Source organism: Brachycentrus maculatus, unplaced genomic scaffold (genome assembly GCF_059751285.1).
Source record: "Brachycentrus maculatus isolate JH-2025_06_01 unplaced genomic scaffold, ASM5975128v1 h1tg000089l, whole genome shotgun sequence".
In the NCBI taxonomy this organism is placed as follows: Eukaryota; Metazoa; Arthropoda; class Insecta; order Trichoptera; family Brachycentridae; genus Brachycentrus; species Brachycentrus maculatus.
In genome coordinates, this window is record NW_028280843.1 from 2,957,903 (window position 1) to 2,982,815 (window position 24,913).

The window sequence follows — 24,913 nt, forward strand, 5'->3', positions numbered from 1 at the left end:
TTGGCATCAGTTCGTTTATCATCTTCATCGTTTACGCGAAAACGTACCTTTTAACGGTGTGGGTATTTTTCTGCACTAAAAGAATTTCCCCGGAGATTCGAGCATTCCAAAAATACCGAATAATGCCGTCCATCCGAGAATACAATTTTTGCTTTATACTAGAATTCTCACTATTCTCAAAGGTCGCTGTAATATTTATAAATCGGAGTAAAGCTACTCTTGTGGGTGTAGAAAATCTTAGATTTAAAGGGGAACAGTTAATTACCACTCGTGAAAAAACAAATCAAAACGTAAATCGTAGTTGTACAGGAGAAAGTGACCAACTAACAAAACGTAAAATGTTCAAGAGGGCTATTTAAGTCACTTTTGCTTGGCAAGAAAATAACCATCAATGCAGTAAGTCATTTGTAACAAGTCAATATATTATACTTCCAAGTTTAAAATCGTTTGGGGATTTTTTCAGGGCAATATTAAGCTAATAAGATATCAAAAAGTCAATAATCACGTTTTTGTAAAAATTGCACTTGGTCACTTTCTCCTGTATGACTACGATATTCTTAAGTACGAAAAGTAGCAGTTTTTTTAAAAGTGACGTAGGCAAATTAATGCGTATCCTTTTTTTAAAATTCCCTTTGATAGTACGCGCTGAGGGATCTCATCAGTTTGCGAATATTTTTAGTATGCAAAAAATAAATTTCGTAATTGAGATTTTTTTACCAACTTTTCACTGGGTGCCAGCCAGGCTTTCAACTCGGGATCCAATTACTGTCCCAAAAAGGTCAAGTTAATTACGTACAAGTCCATAACGTGTACAGCCGAGTGCTAGGTACTCGAGTGAATTGATTCCACGAGATGGTTGTCAAGTGCAAAGAGTGAGGCGGCACTCCAGACGACCACCTGTTCCGGGCGGGCGGGGAGGGGTCGTGTCACAGGGGAGGGAGATCTCACACTACCCTTCACTTTATACATATTACCCTTAGCGTGCACACGTACTCGGTTATGAAAATGAAGGCGATTGATTAAATGCAATTATCAATATTTAGAAATCTCAATGCATTTATTTTCTTATTTTTTAAAACTGAAATATTGTTTTACAATAATTTATAACATGAATTGTTACGGGAATTTTCATCTTAAAGTGGACTATTCGACCAATATAATAATGAAATAATTTAATATAATTTAAAAATGTAATACTTATGCAACATTGGGTGCGGATGAGGGTTTTAATTATTGAAAAAAATTATTAACTACAATACGTAAATATCTACATATTATTATTAATAAAAGAAGACTCGAAAAACAATATAAATAAGAAGTTACAAGTTTCAGTAGTACAAATGAGAAGATGTAAAAATATTATTTATTGATTCGGCATTAACTTTGTGGAATGACATGTTGATTATAAAAATAAAAAAGTGGTTTATTACAAGTATTTTTTTTATGATGTAAAAATACATGGTTTGCATTTGAATGTGATGTTTGCATTGTGCGACGTCAGCGGAATCGATAAACAATTGATCGCCCATTTTGGGTTTCTGGGTCAACCTATGGTAGGGACGAAGTTGTTCCAAAGCCCGACACGATCCGTCGGCGTAGCCGCCTCCGCCTGTACCAGTGTACCACCCTTGCGATGTGCAGGGCGCGAGGGGCGGGGGCGCGGAGGGCGGATCGATTTGACGGGAAGTGGGTCGCCCGCCGCCCGCCGCCGCCCGTCGTCCTACATTATCTTTCCAAAACAGCGCGAATAACACTGCGTCCGAGGTGGCTACCACCGGAGGGGCAGCTGAGGGACGCATTACACGTTTCATACAATGAAAGCTTTAAAAAATGACGTCAATAGACAATGGATTAAAAGAGAGAAAAAAATGTCTCGTACATAAGTTAACGGCCATAAGAACGAAACCAATGGTCAGCTCGTTGGTCAATACGACTACTTGGCATCAGCTATTTTAACGCAAAAAATAAGTAGTAATTAAAGATTTGTTTTTAATTTAAATTTTATTGTAACTTTTATGGTACTTTGCGGTAAGACATGGTCAAATTATAAATAAAACACTTGTTTTTTTTCCACTTAAGCTACAGATGCTTTCAGCTACGGTTTTGAATATGAATAAACTAGAATTAAATTTTAAATCCGTAGATGGAAGCATTAGTAGCTGCCGAAAAAAGTCGTAGCAAAATATAATACTCAGTTTACTAAGTATTTCATTTATAATATAAACTAATTACGAGTTACTATTTAAAACCGTGGATGGAAACATCTGTAGCTCTCGAAACTAGTCGTTACAAAATATAATGCTCAAGCGGTAAAAAACGAGTGTTTTATTTATAATTTAGATAATTTTAAAAAGAAATTAGATAAAATCAAACGAAGACATTTCTCAAATCACTGTTTAACTATTATTTTATAACTATAGTGTAGTGGAGATGAACAAAAAACTTTGTAAGTTTAACTGTTTTTTGTAAGCATAGGTGATTTTACAAGAATAATAAAAAAAACTAAAGTTAATGCTTCGAACCGGAATTTTATAAATTAATACTGCTGGTAAATAAATCGATGCATATCAATTAATGAAGTTTTTTATTTCAGCACTGTAGGGGTCATAATAATTGAAAATATGGTGGTATAATAAATTCAGTTAGTGGTCAGATTCATAAAGGTAAAATTCGCAAAGTATGAATTGTACATATTTTAATAGACGCCCTACTTTCGTGTGGAAAATATAAATAACGAAAAGACAATTTTATAAATATGAAGAAAAAAATACGTTATTCCTCACACTTCTCAGATTAAAAATAAATTATTCTATTTTCAGAAACACCCCATAAAATTGACGGAAAAGGTCAAAAGGCTCACGGCGAAAAATCACTTTGTGAGAGTTAGATGAAATGTTTACCGCAAGGGATATTTTATAAATGTGTCGAGAAAACAACACGTTGGTCCAACATTTAACTTTTTTATTCAAATATTTCATGATCCCCGAGAGCTAAACTGGCAGTATACAACGGAGTCCTGGTTCCAACCGTAATGTGTGGATGTGAAGCATAGTGTTGACGAAAGAAGGATGAAAATAGACTGAATGCAGTCGAAATGCGATATCTCAGACGAACGTGCGGCAAAACGATGTATGATAGATGTTCGAGTGGTGAAATAAAGAAAGAATGCAAAGCTAAGATACATAAAGTTAAGAAAGGTGTGTTGAGATGGTTTGGACACGTGGAACGAATAAGTGAGGAAAGAACGGTAAAAAAATTGTGAGGCGAATGTAGTTGGAAAAAGGACCAGAGGAAGACCGAGAAAAATTTGTCTCGATCAGGTATGCCAAATACTTAAAGGCGATCAAGGTAGGAGTAGAAATAATAGGCGGGTATGAAGAGGAGATGCATGAACGTGAAAGAGGCGAAAAATGTTTGCAAAGACAGAGTGGTGTGGCGTTCTATTCCCTCTGCCTACGTGAACGGTGTGACGGTTAGTTATTTAGCTAACGTAAAGAGTAAAAGTCAACGGAAAACGATTACCAACAACCAAAAAAATAACCGTTGAGTTCTGTTCAAACAAAATAAATTGTGAATTCAAAAGATTTCAGGGATAATTGAGGTGTTTAGTACCCATGATGTTGTGGGGCCGCCTTATAAATATGTAGCGATAAATAATAAATCAGACGGTGGATGAAATCACGAATAATAAATCCTTACAGAATAGAGAATTAAATGTTAAGTAGATACTTTCGGCGAAATATGGATTATGTTCAGATTACGAGATTAAGTAACTTAGCGAGATTTGAAAATTGAAAATCATAGCAGGGATAGGGACAGAAAGCGCCATTAAAATTCTGTAAATTAACCACAACTTGCTTATTTATTCATTAATCTCAAAATAGCTTACATGTTTTAATAGAAATTGTGTATATCGTCTTTACATATTAAAAGTTACTTTTCAACCTCATATTAGTATTAATTGTGATTTTGCTTCTTTTTCATTAAATATTCAGGATTTTAAGGCAGACGATCATAGAGGTTTTTTGACTTGATATAGTATCAATAGAATGAGATTAAAAATATTGATAGATCTAGCCAGAGAATGAATAAGTTACTAGAAATCCTCAATATTATTAATATTTAAAGCATTTACTTTGTGGTTAGTCAGTTTTACTTATTTTTTTTTTTTACAAAAATGTTAATAAAATTAGTATATAACCACTCACCGTTCGGTGTCAAAGTTAGATTTGGATAACGGGACATTCACTAAGCGATGTATCATCGAGTGGAAAGCGGAATGTTTGTGGGAAATTGGATGATTGGAAATATTATTAATGACCGTGTCTGTATAAGTTGGCTTACGAAAAATATTAAAGTCTATAGTGTTATTTAGTACTGTTAAAGTTAAGTCTAAGAAATTTAATTTATGGTCTTTTTCAATTTCAAGCGTAAATTTAATATTATCGTTAAAGGTGTTAATAAATTTTAAAAATAAGTTAGTTGTCGTTCTGTTCCTGTCCAAATGCAAAATATATCGTCTACATATCTTTTCCATAAAAATATGTTTTTAATTAATTGATTATTAGATTTAAATATACTATTTTCAATACTATCTAAAAATATGTCCGCAACTAATGGGCTTATTGGAGAACCCATTGCTAAGCCTGAGGTTTGATTATAAACTTTATTATTAAATTGAAAGTAATTTTGGTTTAAACAAATGTTGAAAAGACGACTCGGTGAGTGGTTATATACTAATTTCATTAATATTTTTGTAAAAAAAAAAAAATAAGTACTAGAAATCCCTTATTGCAAATCCAGACTGGTGCAAAGACACTCAATTTTCATATCTCCAAAACTTTTTAATTCATTCCACAAAGACTTTATGTTAGACAGTAATTACCCAAGTTTGCTTCGATTTAAAATTTTGCTTTGCATAGGGTTGCAAGGTATTATGAAACTTTTAGTCCCTAGGTTCCTGCTAATAAAAAATACATATTACGTGAACCGTACCGCAAAACAATTAAGCGATATAAATTTTGAACGAAATGACACGAAACGTCAAATCGCCGGCAAAATTATTTAAAATATTTCCGTTCCGTTCCGATTTAAAATATTTTATGTGCGCAAATTTTTCCCGCGATGTATCGATTGTACCTATAAATACCTGCGAAGGCTATTTAAGCATGTAATATAATGCCGTCCGTCACGCAATAAGGGCGGATTAGGAATACAATGGTATGTAATACGTAATACGGCTACAGAGTATCTAAAAGAGCAGTACATTCCAGACGAATCGGTCATAATAAGTCTCACGCTTCGATCGGCCTCAACTGTCGCGGGTAAAGTGATCTTACAAGCTCGCAACTAGGGCAATAAGTTTGAGAAGTGTGTCTGTGCTGTTGCGGCACCGATGACATGGAATTCTCTTGCACTAGCAGTTGGAAAGAGTGAGAGTGAGATAATCTTTAGAAAAAAAATAAAAACGCACCTGTTCTCTAAATCGCCTGCAACTTAATTTTCTAAAAACCCAGGTAAAATTTAAAGTAATTGATTTTTTTTCTTTAAACATCGTTTTTGTATTAAAAAAATAAGTTTCTCTCCTAAATAAATATATGGTTTTGAAAAAAAAGGTTATTGAAAGATGAGAGGCAAAAATGATAAACAAAATATTTTTGAACATACTTATTTATAAAAAATGTGCGCGGACACACGTGTGGCTCCTCGCACAGCCGGTCGTTACTGTATTGTATATATGGGAGTATACCCTTAACTATTTTACGACAATGGCGCTATAAAATTTTTCCAAAATTGATATTATTATTTAACGTTTAAAGCATATTTGCCCATATACATCTCAAAAATGATAACAATTTTATTTTTTTTTAATGCAAGGAAAAAAAAGTATTGTATTCGCGGATAATGAATTGAAAAAAAAAATAAAAACTTTGAAATTCTTAATAGTTTAATTTGAAAATAATCTTACCTGTGGCCGATTACCCTCCGCGCATGTGCTCTGGTCAGTCGAGCTTTGTTGCAATCGTTCAGATCGAGTGATCCCGATACGCTGAAACAAAAATGGAACCTATTTAAATAATAGCACAGAAAAGCGGCCACTAATATTTTGCGTAAACCTTGTTTTTCATACCAAGGTCATGATGCCTTGAAGTCCCAAATACCAAACCCCGTACTCCGTGGTATAACAAATAATACCCAATTCGTAGAATCAATATTTTACCTTTTGTACCCAATCGATTATTGGTACAAAAGATTTAAGGCCCAGTATTAAGTCGCAACTTCTAAGTGTCTTAAGTGTCTCTAAATCAAGAAAACATGTACGTAATTGTACTTTTCCTAAAAAAACCTTTTTGCATTGAAAAATAAGTTTTTCTTCGAAATAATTACATGGTTTTGAAAAGAAAAGAGTTATTGAAAGGTAGGGAGTAAAATTTTTTTATAAAGTATTTTTTCTACATACTTATGTATATTCTAAAAAACAAATATCCAAAATACATTATTTAAAAAAAATCGGGTGTGAATAGACGTGTGACCTCTCCGGTGATCAGCCGGTGATTGGATTCTGTGGTTGCGTTGTAACCCCTTATATCTCAATATCTCGCGTAGTATTTTATATGTAAATAATATAATTTTCTATACTACTGTGTAGAATTCCTTTGAAATCACCAAGCTTCATCAAAATCACTTTGCCTCCTAAAATTCCAAACTAAAAACACGTCCAATATATAATACTTATAAAAAAAACTTTTTATACGCAAATACAGCTGTCAAAGAATTGATTTTGCGAAGTAAATTGCGGTTCAGGCGGAGACGTATTTGAAGAGTCCCGACGCAAATTGAAAAATTGAATATATTATGTTTTCTATCCGTGGCTTTTTTCCAAGAAAATTCCACGAAAAAATAAAATTCTATTCGTGACATTACAATTCTAACATCACTCTGATCACTTTAATGGAAATTCGGCGTTTTCAAAGCTTCCCTCACTAAAACACATAACATCCAACAAAATCAAATGTTTGACGAAAATGTAAGATTTTTAAAAGAAAAAGTAAGACTAAATTCAAAAGGATAAGTTCAATTATTTTCAAAGTCATTTTCATGAATTATGCGCAAGCGAGTCAAATTCTGTTGAATTTCATACGATCGATCAATAGAGAAAATCAATAAACCCTTCATCATTACAAACCAATGTTGTACTTTGGTACTCAAGAATACAAGAATTGTAAGAAAATTCATCACAATATTTAATAGCTTACTAAGAGCATAAAATTTACTGACGAAAATATACCTAATAAAATTCAATATGATCACCGTCACTGAAAATAAGATCTAAAAATACCGAGCTTAAAATAGCTTCGCTCCGCTTAAAACACAGTGGAACAATCGCTAGGACGTGGGAGGTATAAATATAAAAAAAAATATATATTTTAAGGTTGAAAAGCAAATAATAATAACTAACAGTAAAAACAAAGAAAATCACAATTCGAGATTCTCCTTTTTTGTTTTATATCTGGGAAAAAGCTACGGATTAAATATATATTTTAATCCGATCAGAAAAAGTGGTTGCGTGCTTGAAAATTTATATCCCATTTTTCCTCCATTCTTTCGAAAGTATGTGGGTGTTTAACTTTGACTTTCGCTTAGACCAACGACAATAGTATGAAATTGAAACATTTGTGTATACAAAGAAAAGATTTGTGTACCAACCACGTATGTGAATTAAAAAATAAATATAAAGTAAATGGCAAAATATTTTCTTAAATATATGCGTTCAGAACCATAAAACACTGAAAATCCATAACGCAAAAACTTCAAAACAAAAAACAAAGTAGAAAAATACGGAAAGAAAATTTAAGAATGGCGAATGATATGATAATCAATGATACGCAGTTGTAAGACATCGTTTGAATTTTAAAAAAAGTACGTACGTCAAAATGAACAATAACATATTTTCTTTTCGAAATACAAATTTTACTCATAACGATTTGAACAATCACAGATACCGTTCATCGAAATATTGATTAATTCATTTACTGACGTATTAGTTATCTGCGTACCAAATTATTACAAAATCGGGCAGCGAATGTGTTGACAAAGAACCGAGCTGCGAAATGTCGTCCTTTGACGGATAATGAATGTAGGCGTTTTATGTACTCATTTACTAAGAGTAAAGTGACGTATTTACTCTACGTGGGTGTTCAACGTGTATGTCGAAGAGAAAAATGCGTAGTACCATCTAATTATATTTTCACCCCCAATACGCACTTGTTTCGAGTAACAACCCCGGCCGATGACGCAGGAAATATGCTTAATTTCTTAGGAATAAGAATAACGTTTCGCAGAAATCGAATGGCAGTGAGTAGGTTTCCGGGGAGAATATTGAACGAGGTATTTACTACGCAGTAGTTACTCTCGTACTGCAAACTGGGTTGAGAATAAAAAGTCCTAACAAAAATAAAACCGGTTGTATAATTAATAATCTTTTTGTAATTTCCGTAAAATTTCATTTAAAAAAAAGAACTACGATTTATTATTTACATCATCAAAAAATGTTAAGACTAAAGTATGTACCTACTAGAATTCAAATCCTCAAGAAAAAAGCTTTTAATAAATAACAAAAAAACGTGTTATTTAAATTTGAAGTACTAACTTTGTGATTTTTCATTTTATAATTGAAATGTAACCTTGTTTTAAAATCACTATAAACTATAGTGATTTTAAAACAAAGTTACATTTTAATAAAAAAATAAATAAACGTTTGTGATTTACCTTTAAGTCAGACATTTACATAATACGAGTATATGAATATTAAAAAGAAATGAAATTCAATAATAATAACTAATTTATTTCATTGCATAGTTAATTTGTCAAATTATTGCAGAAATAACAGCACACAAAAAGAAATGCGCATTGAATAGTATGATAATCAATCCTTCATTTGACGTAGATAGCAATTTGTTTCGAAAATTGTAATCGTTGGTTCTTCAATATTTTTAAAAGTAGGTACTCGTTTATGTGGCATTGTAAATTGGAACGCGATAGTCTTTTTTTATTACTTGAAATACCACCCTTATTTATTAATTGTCTTCAAAGCTCTTCGTAGATATCATCGCCGCCTTAAAAGGCTTTAAAACGAGTATACTCGGTGTGAGAGAGGCACTCCGGGCAGCTCTCAAGGGTGGGTATCGATTCAGCCCTCGCACCCCGCGGACCAGGGCCGTCGGGAGGGTGGAGGGGCGAGGAAAGCTCACGATGCATTTGCACACAACGCATATTGACCAAATATTATATGGAAATAGTGTCCCCGTTCATTTTCACAAACACGACTCGTGATTATCACCGATTGTCAGAGGGGATAACATAGGAAAACTTGGTTAGAAAATGTGATATCTTAATCGAATAAGATTTAATTTAAATAGGTGCATAAGGATACATATATTATGTATCACTCAATTTTGGGTGCGTTGCCAAAAAGATAATATACATGTGTCTTTATTGAAAATATCATACATTTTATAGCCGTTCGATTCGCAGGCGGGGTGGGTCAAATAAATATAATTGTTTTTTTCACTCAAATATTTATTCAATATTACCCTGGACCGGTACCTGAAGCGGAGGGCTGATCACCTTTTCTTGGTGTGATAACGATCAAGATGACATTGCGTTTATATGATGCAGTGCCCTATGCACCATTGGCGTGTGCATAAGGGTTTGAATGAATAATATAGCCGTTCGATGTCGACAGAGTTTTAGAGGTTAAACGCTATGTGGCGTTCGCGCTTCAATAAGGTCACCGAGTCATTCAGAGGGGAATGTAAGTATAATACGTATTTACAATAAAATAACCACTGAAATTTTAAATGCACATGAGAAGAGATTTCAATGTTGAATTTTCCACAAAAAAGCATAAAAATAGAGGATTATTTAAATGACGCAGATCCTCGGGATTATTTTTGGCGTAACGCAACCACCACTCAGTGATTTCACTTCAAAATACTTCTTACTGTAGATTTTATTTTATGATTCTGCTTTGAATGTATTGACAATTGACTTCTCATTTAATTTATCTTATTTTCTTATTATTTTTTTTGTTATTATATAATTGACTTTCTGCTACTACTACCAGCATGCCGTTTCCCCGCAGGGGTAGTCAGAGAGGATTGAACGCCACTATTCTGTTTTGACATACACTCCTCGCTTCCTTCACATCCATAAACCTAGTCATACATGCCCTCCGATTACGCAGAATTTTGACATAATTGACTTTCAATATCTGCATTATGTATGCATTCAGCATAAATAGAATATGAAAATGTTCACTCTACGATTCGGTACGTAATGTCGTACATCGAATTTATTGCCTGACCGTAAGTCGAGGTATGAACTGAAATATTTTAATTTTATAGCAATATTATATAATTGCCGGTTTAGCTACATATAAAAGTTCCGTTTATCCGAATGAGATAAGACCTATACTGGCGTCATAACCATAGTTCAAAATTTCAAATTTCACGTTACTCAACATCGCGTTTCAATTCTTCTTCTTCTAACCTTTATCCGCACCCAGTAGTGCATAGGGCACTTCAGTGTTATTTTTTTATAGTTTAATGAACGAAGGAAAGGTGATCCGCCCTGCAATTTAGGTACCAAGTCAAGGGTAATAATATTTAATAAATATAATAGTGAAAAATATTTATTTTGACCCCCTGGGTATCAAACCCGGGACCTCTAACACAGTTACCAAACGCGCTGACCATTACACTACAGAAACGAAAAAAAGTCGTTTAGCCTGAAATATCTTTCAATTGAACGCTACAAATTGATTTTATCAAAATATTATTTTAAAGGCTACGTAAGGTTTAAATAATTAAGTTTAGTTTTTTTTATATGAAAGATAAGTCATGTATTTGAATGAAAGAACCTATCATAATGCTATTAATTCAATATTCACAACAATTGTCTAAAGCTATAAAAACATTAATTGTCTTTTAATACTATGTGAATAGATGCTTACTTTATTATAAATTTCCCCAAAAAATTAATATAAATAAAAATAATTCCCATTACCTATTGAACTCTTGGCCTTACCCTTAGCTGTTGGTTGTTCCCAGAATTGTTATTCTGCATGTTTTGCATGATATGACTAATTATTACTTAAGTGCCTATAATTGTATAGCTATACAAGGACCTTCAGTCCATTTAATCTTCACAGTAGTTGGATTATGTGCCCTAACAAGAGGAAACAATTGTCACAAATTATATTGTTAAGTTTTTATTTTATTTTGACTAAACAAAATAAACAGCTTAGGAAACCCTAATGATCAATGGTTGATTTCGATATTTAAAATATATATTCAGTATAGTTTAATAAATTATCACCATTTTAAAAATACTGTTTAACCTAATGTTTAAGGTCTTTACTGTTTAAATACTCAATCTTCAGGGAATATTCACAGACACATAATTCATTATACCGGAGACCAACAGAGAGTTTACATGTTTATTCACGCCCGATTTTATTTTGACTAAACAAAATAAACAGCTTAGGAAACCCTAATGATCAATGGTTGATTTCGATATTTAAAATATATATTCAGTATAGTTTAATAAATTATCACCATTTTAAAAATACTGTTTAACCTAATGTTTAAGGTCTTTACTGTTTAAATACTCAATCTTCAGGGAATATTCACAGACACATAATTCATTATACCGGAGACCAACAGAGAGTTTACATGTTTATTCACGCCCGATTTTATTTTGACTAAACAAAATAAACAGCTTAGGAAACCCTAATGATCAATGGTTGATTTCGATATTTAAAATATATATTCAGTATAGTTTAATAAATTATCACCATTTTAAAAATACTGTTTAACCTAATGTTTAAGGTCTTTACTGTTTAAATACTCAATCTTCAGGGAATATTCACAAACACATAATTCATTATACCGGAGACCAACAGAGAGTTTACATGTTTATTCACGCCCGATTTTTTTAAAGAATGTATACTGGATTTTATTTTTTTTAAATATATAATATATGGGAAAAATATTAATACAAAATTTTTAATTCATTACTTCTCAATAATTCTTTCCTTTTCAAAACTATATATAATTTTTTTGAAGAAAAACTTTTTTCAATGCAAAAATGGTGTTTTCAGAAAAAAATCTATTACGTTAAATGTTACCTGGATTTAAAGAAAATTAAGTTGCGACCTACTGGGCCTTAACCAGCGATATACATATATACACAGGTTATATTAGTTTATAAATAAACTTATAATATATAACAATTACGCCAAATTAAATGTAATTGTAAATAGTTCGGGGTTATAACTTCTACATTAAGAACAATGAAGAAAATCGATTTTTTTATGTAACCTGCGAGGGATACGTTGATTTTGACCTTCAATACTGCCACGAGATGGCACTGGGACCGTTATATTATAATTCAGGAAACCCATTAGATATAATGAAGAACGTATACACAAATATTCACGGTAATTATTTTAGCAAACAAAAGCATGAAAGATAAATACGGAACATTAGCATTTCGTGGCTGTACCACAATTCGGCATATAACCTTACCCAATGAAGAGCAAATAGCATGACAATACATTTATAGACGGCCTACGTAAATAATTATTATGAGCAAATCCTTGGTAATTTTATCGTGTCGTATCGTAACAGGCAGATTTTTTTGTCGTATTATGTCTGTCAAACGAAAATATTAAACATCATAAAAGGTAAATATTCATTTATGATGATTAAGGGTTGGATCAGGAAAAAATAATAATAATCCGCAAAAAATAATTACGTTTTTTCTTTCTTTTTTTCTGTTTTATGCATATTTCGCTTGCCTCTGGCCAATATCTGTACCCGACGGATTCTCCAGTTCTTTGGACACGTTGCGCGTGGCAACGAGTATAGCCTGGAACGACTAGGAGCCTGGAGGGAAAGAGAGGGAGAGGAAGATCCCCACACGATGGACCGATCAAATTAAGTCAGCAGCAGGCACCTCAGTGGTTGGAGCGCTACGCGCAGCGCAGTCAAGGGATAACTGCAGAAGAATCATTGCTTCTGCAAGGGTCACAACCCTCAGCAATGAGGAATAAGACGGAGAAGATGCATATTCAGAGATTCGCAAACAGCAGGTGAGATATTTCAATCATTGAATATTTAGTTTAAAATAAATCAGACATTTGCGCTATTCAGGAAAGGCATTATTTTATACACATAAAAATAAACGCGTCCAATATGTATACTTTCCTTTTTTCGAAAAACAAAATCCTTGAAATTTATGGCTAGCATGGTTAGCCGTTCGAATTTATTACAATAACTATGTTTAATTCTAGAAAGGTTTTAAAAAAATCAGCGCAGACGACAAAAATATGTGAAAATTACTGAATATACTACGCAAAAAGATAAGAATTAAAAAAAGAAATGCCGCTTTCATACAATATAACGGTAGTAGGTGCTAAGGATCACTACTTACAATAATAAAAAGAACATACCTACGTATAAAGCCTAATAGATACACTGAAAACCAATTTGCAGTAATAACATACATACTAATAAAGGTTTAAACCTAGTCTGGCATGACGTCACGAGGTAATGACGTCACGCAGCGGCGCCCACAAAACAATGGTAGTGGAAAATCATCCCCGGGGAATCCCCAGCCGCATGCTGCTATTCTCTCCGGCAAAGGTACGCATTAAGATTGATCACGTTTACTCGAAAAGCACAACAAAAGAGCAAATTGAACGCTGTAAGGCGAATAATCTTTAAAGGTTCACATAAAAAATGTATTCATTTTAATTATTACGAAGCATATATGTATCAACAGGTGAAAATCCTATTTTTAATTGTTGATGAGAACATCTTATAGTTTTATGTACATAATCGTCTTAACCTGGGCGGGAGTATGGCCGTATATCGTCGTCCAAATAAAACTTTCCTCAAAGGAGTATGGGCGTACATGAACGGCCGCGCTTATAACTTAAGTCCAGTGGCATTTATTTCTAAAATGGCACTTGTACTGTCATCTGTGGTTGTACGAGTATTTAAACACTAAAACCACACTACATATTATTTTTCTGTTTTACCCACATTTAACTTTAAGTGAAACAATGTTTGTGTGATGTCGTAGTAATGACGCTGTCAAAGGAAACTCGTGAAATTAAACATCGATAATTTTTATATGAATTATGTTTACTCGTGTGAATATTTGTTTATCCAATAAAATATGGTGCTAATCAGTGGTGTGCATTTCATATGGGCACATAAGCAGTGCCTACCCTAGTTTAACCACCATACTTTCGGGTTATTTTCAGGCATATTTTTTTATAAACAAGCAAAAAAATCACAACATTTGTTGTCACAAAATATTGTCAAGTATGAAACCTGACAAAATTTTTTTAGTGTATTCGGTACGCATTAAATATTTTTGGAGCAGATATCTTTTCTCGTGCGCGTAGGTCATACGGGTTTGCCCGGAATGGTGAAGAAAAACCGAGCGTATCACGTACGTTCGTATTTGTAGGGCGGTTAGTGGAAAAATATGGAAAATTGTGATAGCGAAAGAATTGTGGGTTTGAATATAATATATTTTTTAAACTACAAGTTTTTCTGTTATTTCTCCGCGACAAAATACGTATTATTAGAGTTATACAGATAAGTTTAAAAAAGAAAGTTTTTCCTACTGCCTGCCCTGATTAAAAACTTTGTGCATGCCCTAATAGGATTGACTAAGAAATAATTTTCTTAAAACACACTCTCTTGATACAGTTTTGTCCGCAGAAAACTACTCACGGGCAGATTAATAGTTTTGCATCGTAATTGAATACAATAATTTTCTGTAATATTAAGGGGTATAGTTTCAGTGAATCTACATAATACAGCTGTTTATTTTAGGAACATAAAATATGAATAAGGTCACGGAGGTCTTAAGTAACGTGATCAGAGTAAGGTCATATTAACACCTCCTCTGCGATGGTGGGTCTGATCAGACCCACCATCGCGGAAAATTATTAATTACTTAATAGGTAATTTTTTTACGTCGTTTTCCTTCAGTGTAATCGTTCTTCAAACAATTACCTACAAATTGAGATATAAACAAAAATTATCGGACCAGATTCGAATGAGTTATTTAAAAAAAAGAACAAATAAAAGATCAAAAATCATATTGAGTAAGGTCAGTTGTTCGCTATCAATGTGTTAGTGTGCCGTCTGCCGTGCCCTCGAACTCCCCAAAACAAAAGCAAACATTGTCAATCTTTGGCGATTGATTCTGTGTATTGTTTTTTTTACATTCGTTTTAAACTGATTTATTTGTTTACTTGTATGAAAAATACTAAGGATCACGTTTAAAAAAGTGTAATTATTACATAAGTTGTTAATATTTTCATAAATTGATTCGGCAGTTACTTTTTGGTAAAATCTAACCATTTTTAATTTAAGTTTTACTTAGAAAATACCACAAATAGTGGTAATATATAGTATATAATAGATTTATGTATATATACAACACCGACATACACAAAGTTACTAACTTCAAAACTTCACAATAAACTGTTTTATGTTTGAACAATTTCTAGTTTTTAAAAAAAAAATCTTTACGACACTTTACCACAATGAATGGCAGGAAAAAAATAAATATCTCATAACGAGATTGGACGACTTTTGGACAGTTCTAAAATTGAAAGAAAAGTGAGAAAGTAGTGTAGATGACAGTGATTTAGAATTCAAAAACCTTAGATACAGAATTTTAAAGTGAAACAGAAAACTTGGTTTTGTAAGAAATGTCAGTAAGTGATGAAGACATCGATTTTAACAAGAAAAGTAGCGATTGTCTTCTGATTTTTTGATAATAATTTACTTGTCAATATTAAAATTAAATTTGTTACCTATTATGTCTAACGAACTTGTAAATAAAAATAATTTATACCCAAAAATTAGTTTTATTTAGTACCGTACAAAATTATATTCATAATTTCTAAGACCCGCAAATCTATGTAAGAAATGGCGAACATTAAATGAATATTTACACCATTTTGGGCAATTCTGTTTATATTTTTCAATGAAAAATTTACCATTTTCACTGTATTTAAAATAAATTTTAATTGCATTATGGACAAAAATTTATCTTGAATTATGAACTCAAGTCAAAATCCCAGAATCATTTTGTGATTTTTGGAGCTAACCGCCACGTTTTATATTTGAAGATAACAAATAAAAGTTAAAAATTCTATCTTTTATGATGTTGACTTAAAATATAGTTAAAAAATTAAAAACACAAATTATTTGAATTCAGTAAAAATAAACATGTTTACAACCACTGCTTCATGCCGATCATGCCTCACGCGGATGCGACATGCTACGCGGTGGTAGTTAGCAGCTGCGCTCGGTCGAGTTCGCATGTAAAATGAAGCGCTTGGATAATTTAAATTCAAAACTATCAAAAACTTGAAAATTCTCATACAAAACTTATGACACATTATCCTATTGCCATGTAGCCTATTTTGATTAATATATAAAATATAAAAACCCGACAAAAAACGTCTAAAAGGCGATTTCTGTACTGGGTCAGATCAGACCCACCACCGCTGGGCGCGTTTTGTTTGAGGGCATCGCGCTTTAGGTGTTAAATATGACCAGAACAGAAATATCTCGCTGTCAGTAGCCAGCGCCAAAGTCTCAGCTTTCCACACACGCGAGTGGGCGGGATTTCCTTTTATTACATGTAGCTTTCTACGAGAATACCACGGAACACTGAATAATTTTATTACTCCTTCCCTTTACGCGTTTACAACGCTCCGCTGTCGTAACACAAAGAATTTTAAAACTCAAATATTTTCCAAAGCCTGAGTTGTATTTGAGATGTAAGAAATAGGTACGAAAATATTAAAAAATAATTCATTTTACCCGTAATTAAATTATTATTTACAGCTTAAGGCCTTGCTCGCAATTATATAATTCAGCGTCCTGCTGCGCTGAGCCGGACGTCACTTCACGCCCAATTTTTTTCAAAGAGTATATATTGGATTTTTTATCGTTTTTTTAGGATATTTATTGTAAATTTTTTTTTACAATTTTTTTAACTTATTACCTTTCAAAAACTCTTTTCTTCTCAAAACCACATTTATTTCCAAGTATAACTTATTGTTTCAGTACATAAACGGCGTTATAGGTAGCCCAGGGGTTTCAAGAAAATTAAGTTGCGATTGATCGAAACCTAGGCCTTAACGAATGCACCAAATTGCACAAGAATTAATGGTTATATGTTTTTATTATTATGATTATTATGCAATAAAGTTGTACAACCTGTTTCCATTATCCATAAAGTCATTAAAATATAAACTAAACAAAAAAGAGCTGTTCATAAATGGATAATGGAAGTGGGTAGATCTGAAATAGATCGTACCATTCGGCAATGACGTATTTGATTGCATGTCATAAACAATTTTGTTTTGTATAATTTTATAAATATTGTAAAATGTGCCCTGGGCACGGGAAAACCCAGAGAGGGCATATTATTGAAATTTATAATTATAATTAAGTTAATTAAAAATTAATACTTAAATTAGTCAACTTTTGAAATATAATGACGCGATTATACTAATTTCTTTAACTGGTTTTTAACAATCATAGAATTAGGTCATTATCATCAGAAGGCAAAATTTTCCAATAAATATAAACGATTCATGAGACGTACGGAGATTGTCGATCCTACGTGGATAGATCATTTAAATTGAGTAATAATTTTCTTATTGATATTTGGTAATGATATTTCTTGTTGAAACTCCATTATAAAAAAAATGATATTTAAAATAAAGTGAAAGACTGTGTACGTCAGTTTTATACAAAAAAAACATTAATAAAATTATTAAAATACTTAATAAAATTATAATTTGAATCAAATGAATAATTTATTGAAGACACGAGTTTAAATGAAAGGCAGCGGTTATGGGAACCATGGTGTCAATACTTCAGTTTTTTTTAATAGAAAAAAAATGTTGGAATAAATTATGTTTGGGAACCAACTCAAAATGAATATACCAGAGAACAAAATTAATAGTAGTTAAGAAACAATGGGAATAAAATATATTGGTCTAAAATTCTTTGAAATTACAAACGTAGGATTTAACCCCACATACGTGTTATCAAGGTTTTATTGTCATCATAACAAGGAGAAGTTATTGAGATGGGGGAATACGGAAGTCTTGGTATTTCCAGGCTTTACGACCTAACATTAGGTGATTTTGAGTTATTACAATTTCAACTACAGAAGGCAACCATAAATTTTAAACTTAAAATAAGAGATGTTTCTTCTACGTAAAAATAAGAGTGAATGTTACACAGCGCAAGAAATTATTCGTCAAAACCAGCCAATGATAAGTCATAAGTCCTGTAAATGCCCAAAAATATCTTTATACTGAGATGGTTCAAAAATCGGCTGCCTTCAAATACTGCCGAAATGTTTTCTACGTTTTTTCCTATTATCATCTATGTAAATAAAAATGTTTGTTCAAAATATAAAATCATCTCAAGTTATTCACTGATTTTTTTTTTTAATTTTGACACAACGTTGCATTCAAATACTCGAGTGTTTTTATTGATCAGCTAAAGAAATTCACTTGCTTTAATTTGCTTAAATTTGACCCAACCTCAGCCAGGTAAAAAACATGTTTTTTTAAACAGCTTTTTTACCGCAACGGCAGCGCCATCTCTAGAATGTAATAGCATTACAATGTTAAGTATTACATTCATAATACTAAACATTGTCCGTGGCAGACAGCGTGCTTCTGACACCTGTTGTCACTTTTCTCACAGCATATTCTATGTTTTCGATTGCATTGTATTTCATAGATTTTTAAAATTATCATTGCTTCACAAGCATTGTGAAACCAAACGTATTAGAAAAGAGAGCTTCCTATTTTCTTTCTATTCCACTCAATCAAACTGAGCCACAGTTACGCGTGGCCAGGTACATAGTAAATAAATATAATATAACCAATTGTGATAATAAAGGAAATAATTATACGTAAATATGAAATACCGTTTCTACGCTCGTTTTACTCATATTTTCATAGATTTATATTATCATATTATAACTTTATATAAAATCGTGCTCTCAATACAAAAAAAACCCTTTTTAAAAATATTTTTAATATCATACAATACTTAAATTCAGTCAAATCAAATCAATTTCTCAAGAAAATTGTATCAAATCATGGTTATCAACTCCTGCCTTGTTTTATATTTAACATAACAATTTGTATAGCCTCCCACCAGTCTGATGATGTCGGTAACGACGAAACCCGGTCGCTGGTCAAATAAAAATAAAGTGGAAAAGCTAAAAATATTGGTTTTAATCTAATAATATATCATATTTTCAGTTACATACCTACTTCACAGAACATTAACATATAACTGATATTGACAAAAGTTGCGAATAAAACCACATCACAATTCTACTAAATCGATCTATCAACACGGCCATAAAATTGCTTATACTGAGGATAACTTAGCGCCATAAGGGTTGATGGGCCACATAACCTTTCATATCAAGTGGGAGATTGTTTTATGTTATGTCATTACGATGCCTGCTACATTTTATTAAATAAAAATACACCAACATTTTCACAACGCTATTATGTAGATACAATGGATATTGTCAGCATCATGAATCCTTACGTTATTCAAATATTATTTTTCTAAAACAATTTTTTTCTACAGTTTTATTTATTTAATGATGGTTTTTCATGGTCAATCTTAATAATATAATACATTATTTAATTTTAAATAAATATTATAAACTGATATATTATCCGCACCGTGAATAATCTAATGCCTCTTTTTTAATTTTAGTTTTAATTGGTAAATATCATTATTTCTTAAAATCTATTGTGACATGTCGCTCACTCCTTTCAAGAACGTCATATATCAAAAATCGTCAATTTTCAGTTGTGCATGTTTTCGGAATGCCCAGAAAATGTACTATATCCCAGCAAAAGCGGCATATTTTTAACTTTATATTTACCCGCTACAGGGCATAAAGTGTTGTTTTTGCATTTTGAAGAAAAGATATTGTTTAATTATTTTTTTAAATAAACTTAATATTTTTCAAATGGAGAAAAAACCATCAGGTTTTACCTAAAAAGATCTGTTGCACAGTAAAAAGTTCAATAAGTGGCTTGATGTTTTTTTTTTAATACATTGTTGTACGTTCTCCTGAAAAATCAAGTTTTTTTTTTATTTATGACGTTCTTGAAAGGAGTGAGCGATGCGTTTCAGCGAAATAGTGGTATTTACTAAGTAAAAATTTAATAAAAAATAGACTATTTCTATAGTAACGAAATTGAAGTTATCGAAAAAAATAACCAGAAAGTTTGTTTTTGATATTATCAAATATAGGTAAGTAAAGTTAACAAAAACTTCGAAGTCAACGAGCTATCTCTCTTTTAAAATAGGCCACCTTAACTGGCCAAGTCATGGGCTATCCAGAGCAGACGTTTCCACACGATTTCACGATAAACGTGCGCGATAACAATTTTCTCTTAAAAGATTCTTACAATAATATCACCACGGGGATGATAAAGGTTTCCAATCGTTTTATAAATATAGATAATCCGGAAATATATTTTCAATCGTAGTGTGCCGGTGAGATCCGTAACCGATTTCAGTACCGTTCTAGGGTTTCAAAAATAAATTGTATCTGAAAACATTATACAATAATTCTATTAAACTGCCGTAAATCGCAATGAAATTTTTCGTAGTTTTTTCATCGAGCTGAAAAAGGGGTTCTATTAAAAACGTTTAATTAAGGGAAGAAATCCCTAGATTAGATCATGGATTTTTTTGTGTAATGTTTTCTGTGATAAACTATGTATTACAAATTCTCCACAGCAGCTTAGCAGATTAACGTATTTTAATCTTGATAAGCCTAACATATATTTTTTAAATAACTATCTAAAAATCATTGCGCTTCCCGTAGGGGTGGGCAGAGAGAATATAACGCCACACCACTCCGTCTTCGGAAACATTCTTCGCCTCTTCCACATTCATGCATATCGTCATACATACACTCCTGTTATTCCAACTTGACTCTTTCAAGTATTTGACGCACCTGATCAAGCCAAGTTTTCTTTCCTCGGTCTTCCTCGGTTGATTATTTAAAAAAATTAAACACTTGTAAGATACCACTTAAAGCCCAATATTCGTAAAGTCGCTTCATTCGTCCGGCGACCACCGGAGAGGTGTCATGTCACTTCACTCCGATTTTTTTAAAGAATGCATTTAGGATTTTTTGTTGTTTTTTTAGAATATACATATTTCAAAATATGTTTTTATATTTTTTCTACTCCTCACCTTTCGATAACTCTTTTCTTTTCAAAACCTTACAATTATTTTGAAGAAAGTTATTTTTGCAAAGAAAAAACGGTGTTTTAAGAAGAAGAAAAAAACAATTACGTAAAATGTTACCTGGATTTAGAGAAAATTGCGATTTAACGTATACATGGCCTTAGTCAGTTTTATTTCATCACAAACGACTAGTTTCGATAACAACAAATGTTTTCATCTTCAGGTGAAAAGTAAAACTAATGAGCTAACTAAACTTAACCATATTATTTTTTTGACATCTCAACATAGATTAAAAAGAATATGGAAATCTTGGTATTTACAGGGCTTACGACCGTCATAGGCTTGTTAAAGTGATCACTTTACCCACGTGTAACATTCACCAATTCTACCTATGATTGATAACCACACTACTAAAATTTTTGGAACTTCTATATATGTACATTGTTCAAATTCGAAACAAAGTGCTTGAATCACTAGAATTTTACTAGAGACATCTATGGTGAGATGAAAGAAGCTTTTTATTTATTGAGAAACTCTTTAATTTGTATGTGAGGTCCGATTCCTGGATTATAATCACATACATGAGAAACGCTAGAAAAAGTCATTTTCATTTTATTATTTTAGCTTAAAATTTGACCAGTTAATTTATTTACATTTTGAGTGTGTCCAAATACTTGTTCACAAATCTGGATTATTTCCAATTATAGGAGTTATTTATTATAGTACAAAAAATAACTCCTATAATTGGAGATAATCCAGATTTGTGAATTACGGCTGTCCAAACTCAAAAAACAGTAAGGAACATTTTTTTGTAGTTTTTTATTGCATTTTTGGACTTAATAGATTCTACTTAGTCCAAAAATGCAAAAAAAAAACGTACTACAAAAAAATGTCCCTTATTGTATTTTGAGTATGGACAGACGATTAGTATTTGAAAACACTCGAAATGTTGTAAAACATAGCCATACATTATAGTAGCTCAAACAGGGCGTTTTCGGGTTTCCATCCGCTGACCGCACTGTGCCTATACCAAAACCCAATGCACGTTATGCATTTGTATGCACCTGGATGGAAGTCGAGCGGTGCATCGCCGGGTCAGGGAATGCGCATGCGCCATCCTCCCAGTCAATGACCCCGCCTCTAAACTTCCGCTGCAACATGACCCATATGCGCGGGAAAACGACGAGACCGCGATGCAAGCCTTAATGTGCGTTTCGGATGCAAAAATTGCCATTTTCTTGTCGATTTATTATTGCCATTGGCTGCGTACGTATTCGCGCCGGCAATACAGGCCACACAAATTCGGAATTTCTTATGGCAAGCATTTTTTACCAAGATAAAAATTTTACAACAACTTTATACGTTAACTATAAGTTCTAAATTTGTATATAATATATTTTTTAATATATTATTGAACTTCTATGAAATGGAAGGAAAATTAAAACCAATATTTTTGGATAGCGATACTTCCCTATTTGCTCATTATTCATAAAATTCCTTTTTGTAGGTATGAAATACATTCTTTTTTATTTTTAAATTAAACACCCGTATAGTATCACTTATTGAGTTTTATTTCATTACATAGAACTGGTTTAGAAAAAAATGTTGTTTTCAAAACTAGTCGTGTTTAATTTTTTTTTAATAATCAACGTGTCATTCCACAAGTTTGATGCCGAATCAATATTGAATCATATTTTTTTCTCTCGTGTAACGAAATGTGCTCAATAAACGTGACGCATCCTTGAAATTTCACTCTCAATTATCACCCAATTATTGATTATCGAATCGCCCCCTATGATGTTTCACTTAAAAAAGAACTTCCCGCAAAGCGTCTATTTTAGATGCTTGTCTGCAGGTAGGATGATAGTAAGGATAGGGAAGGTAAATGTGAAAAATATATCACAAACACCCAGACCAATTGAAAATAAATCTTTCTTGAATTCACTTTGCAATTGGTGGGGATCGAAGCCGCGACGCCAGTTTTGCAGTCCAGCGTCTACCCAACTACGCCACGGCGCCTGACTGAGAGCACTCTTTGAAAAGGACAGAGAAAAAAATATATTTCCTGTTGATGAGCAATATTATATTATCGGTGTGTATGGTAACGTGTTATGTGGCACCCATTGTATTCATTGTTTCGCCGACCTTCTTAGATTCTCGCTGCGAATGTTGCCATACCAAACGTATGCTTTGTTCCATACTTTACGAGGCGATCATTTATTCATATACGAGCGGAAGATCGCCCCCGTCATATCCGCTCTTTGGCCGCTACACTCGTATGACGCGAGCGTGTCAATTGGATCGTTACTGTCCAGTCCGGTCACCCGTTACAGCTGTTATGCAGATGTCACAGAACATAGGCACGAATCCTATAGCCCGAGTCGGATGACACTACTACCGAAATTGAAAATACCGCAAAAATTTAGTAATACCACTTCTAGCATCATTTGTGATGGCATCACTGCTCAGTCTATGGAACACGTACTGAGATCTTGCCCAATGTTTAAGCGAAACAGGTGGATTCTCCAACTGGAGTGTGATGCTCACAACATCGACTCCCTGAACCCCGCAGGAGATGCTAAGAAGCGGAGTCGTCACCTAGTTGAACATGGACTACCAGGAAAGTATAGTTGTGGAGATGAAAAACTACAATGAAGGAGGATAAACGTCGGAGCCGGGAATTGTAGAACAACTATGACCAATATTTACGGAGCTAAATGTAGGGAAGCGGCTGAACGCTGCTCTACCCTCTTTTTTTTCTCCCACATAATGCATACTGGAAAGCACTATAGTAAAAGTGCTGAATCCCTTATCCGTAGCATGACCTTGCATTTATAAGCAGGGTGCAAATAAATTGAAAAAAAATAATATCACTTCTAAAAAATATTACCTCTGACAATTCCACTTCACATGAAACACTCGATATAAGATTACCAAACGAATTATTTTTTAACCCTTATACGCACCCAATGGTTCATAGGGTACTGCATCATAGCGACGCGGTGTTATCTTAATCGTTAATGGCATGAAGTCAAGGTGATCAGCCCCGCGTTTCTTGTACCAGTCCAGGGTGAAATTAAATAAATATGAGAGTGAAAATCAACCATATTTATTTTGACCCCCCTGGGAATTGAACCCGGGACCTCCAGTACGGTAGCTAAACACGCTTACCGTTACATTACACCACGGAGGCGGACGAATGACAATTAGCATCCTGATAAATCTCATATGGAAAATAAAGAAGCCAAGTTTAACGAAAACCGTTTAAAAGCAAAACACGCCTCGTTTAAAATGTCATACCTCCAAAGCAAGGGTGGTGAACCTTTTCGCTTCTAAAGGCAACATTCATATATCTGATTCAATATAAGGCCATGTTTGTAAAAAAAAAACAAACTACTTTTCTAGTTTTGCGGACACAAACATGCGGAAGCCGATTTTTTATTATTATAATATTTTTACATTCATTTTTTTAAATTGCCACACGTCAAAAGGACCGTACAAGAGTAGCGACCTTAAACCCGTAGGTTCTCCACCCCTGCTCCAAAGCG

At 32.9% G+C, this 24,913-nt stretch overlaps 1 protein-coding gene across 1 annotated transcript in view; it reads right to left on the reverse strand.

Annotated features, from left to right (window-relative positions):
- PRL-1 (protein-tyrosine phosphatase 4A family member PRL-1) overlaps positions 1 to 24,913 on the reverse strand; it is an 85,850-nt gene that overhangs the window by 47,503 nt on the left and 13,434 nt on the right. Inside the window, exon 2 of the mRNA XM_088257980.1 lies at positions 5,969 to 6,049. The gene's annotated coding sequence lies outside the window, so the exon portion shown is untranslated. The remainder of the gene's footprint in view (positions 1 to 5,968; positions 6,050 to 24,913) is intronic.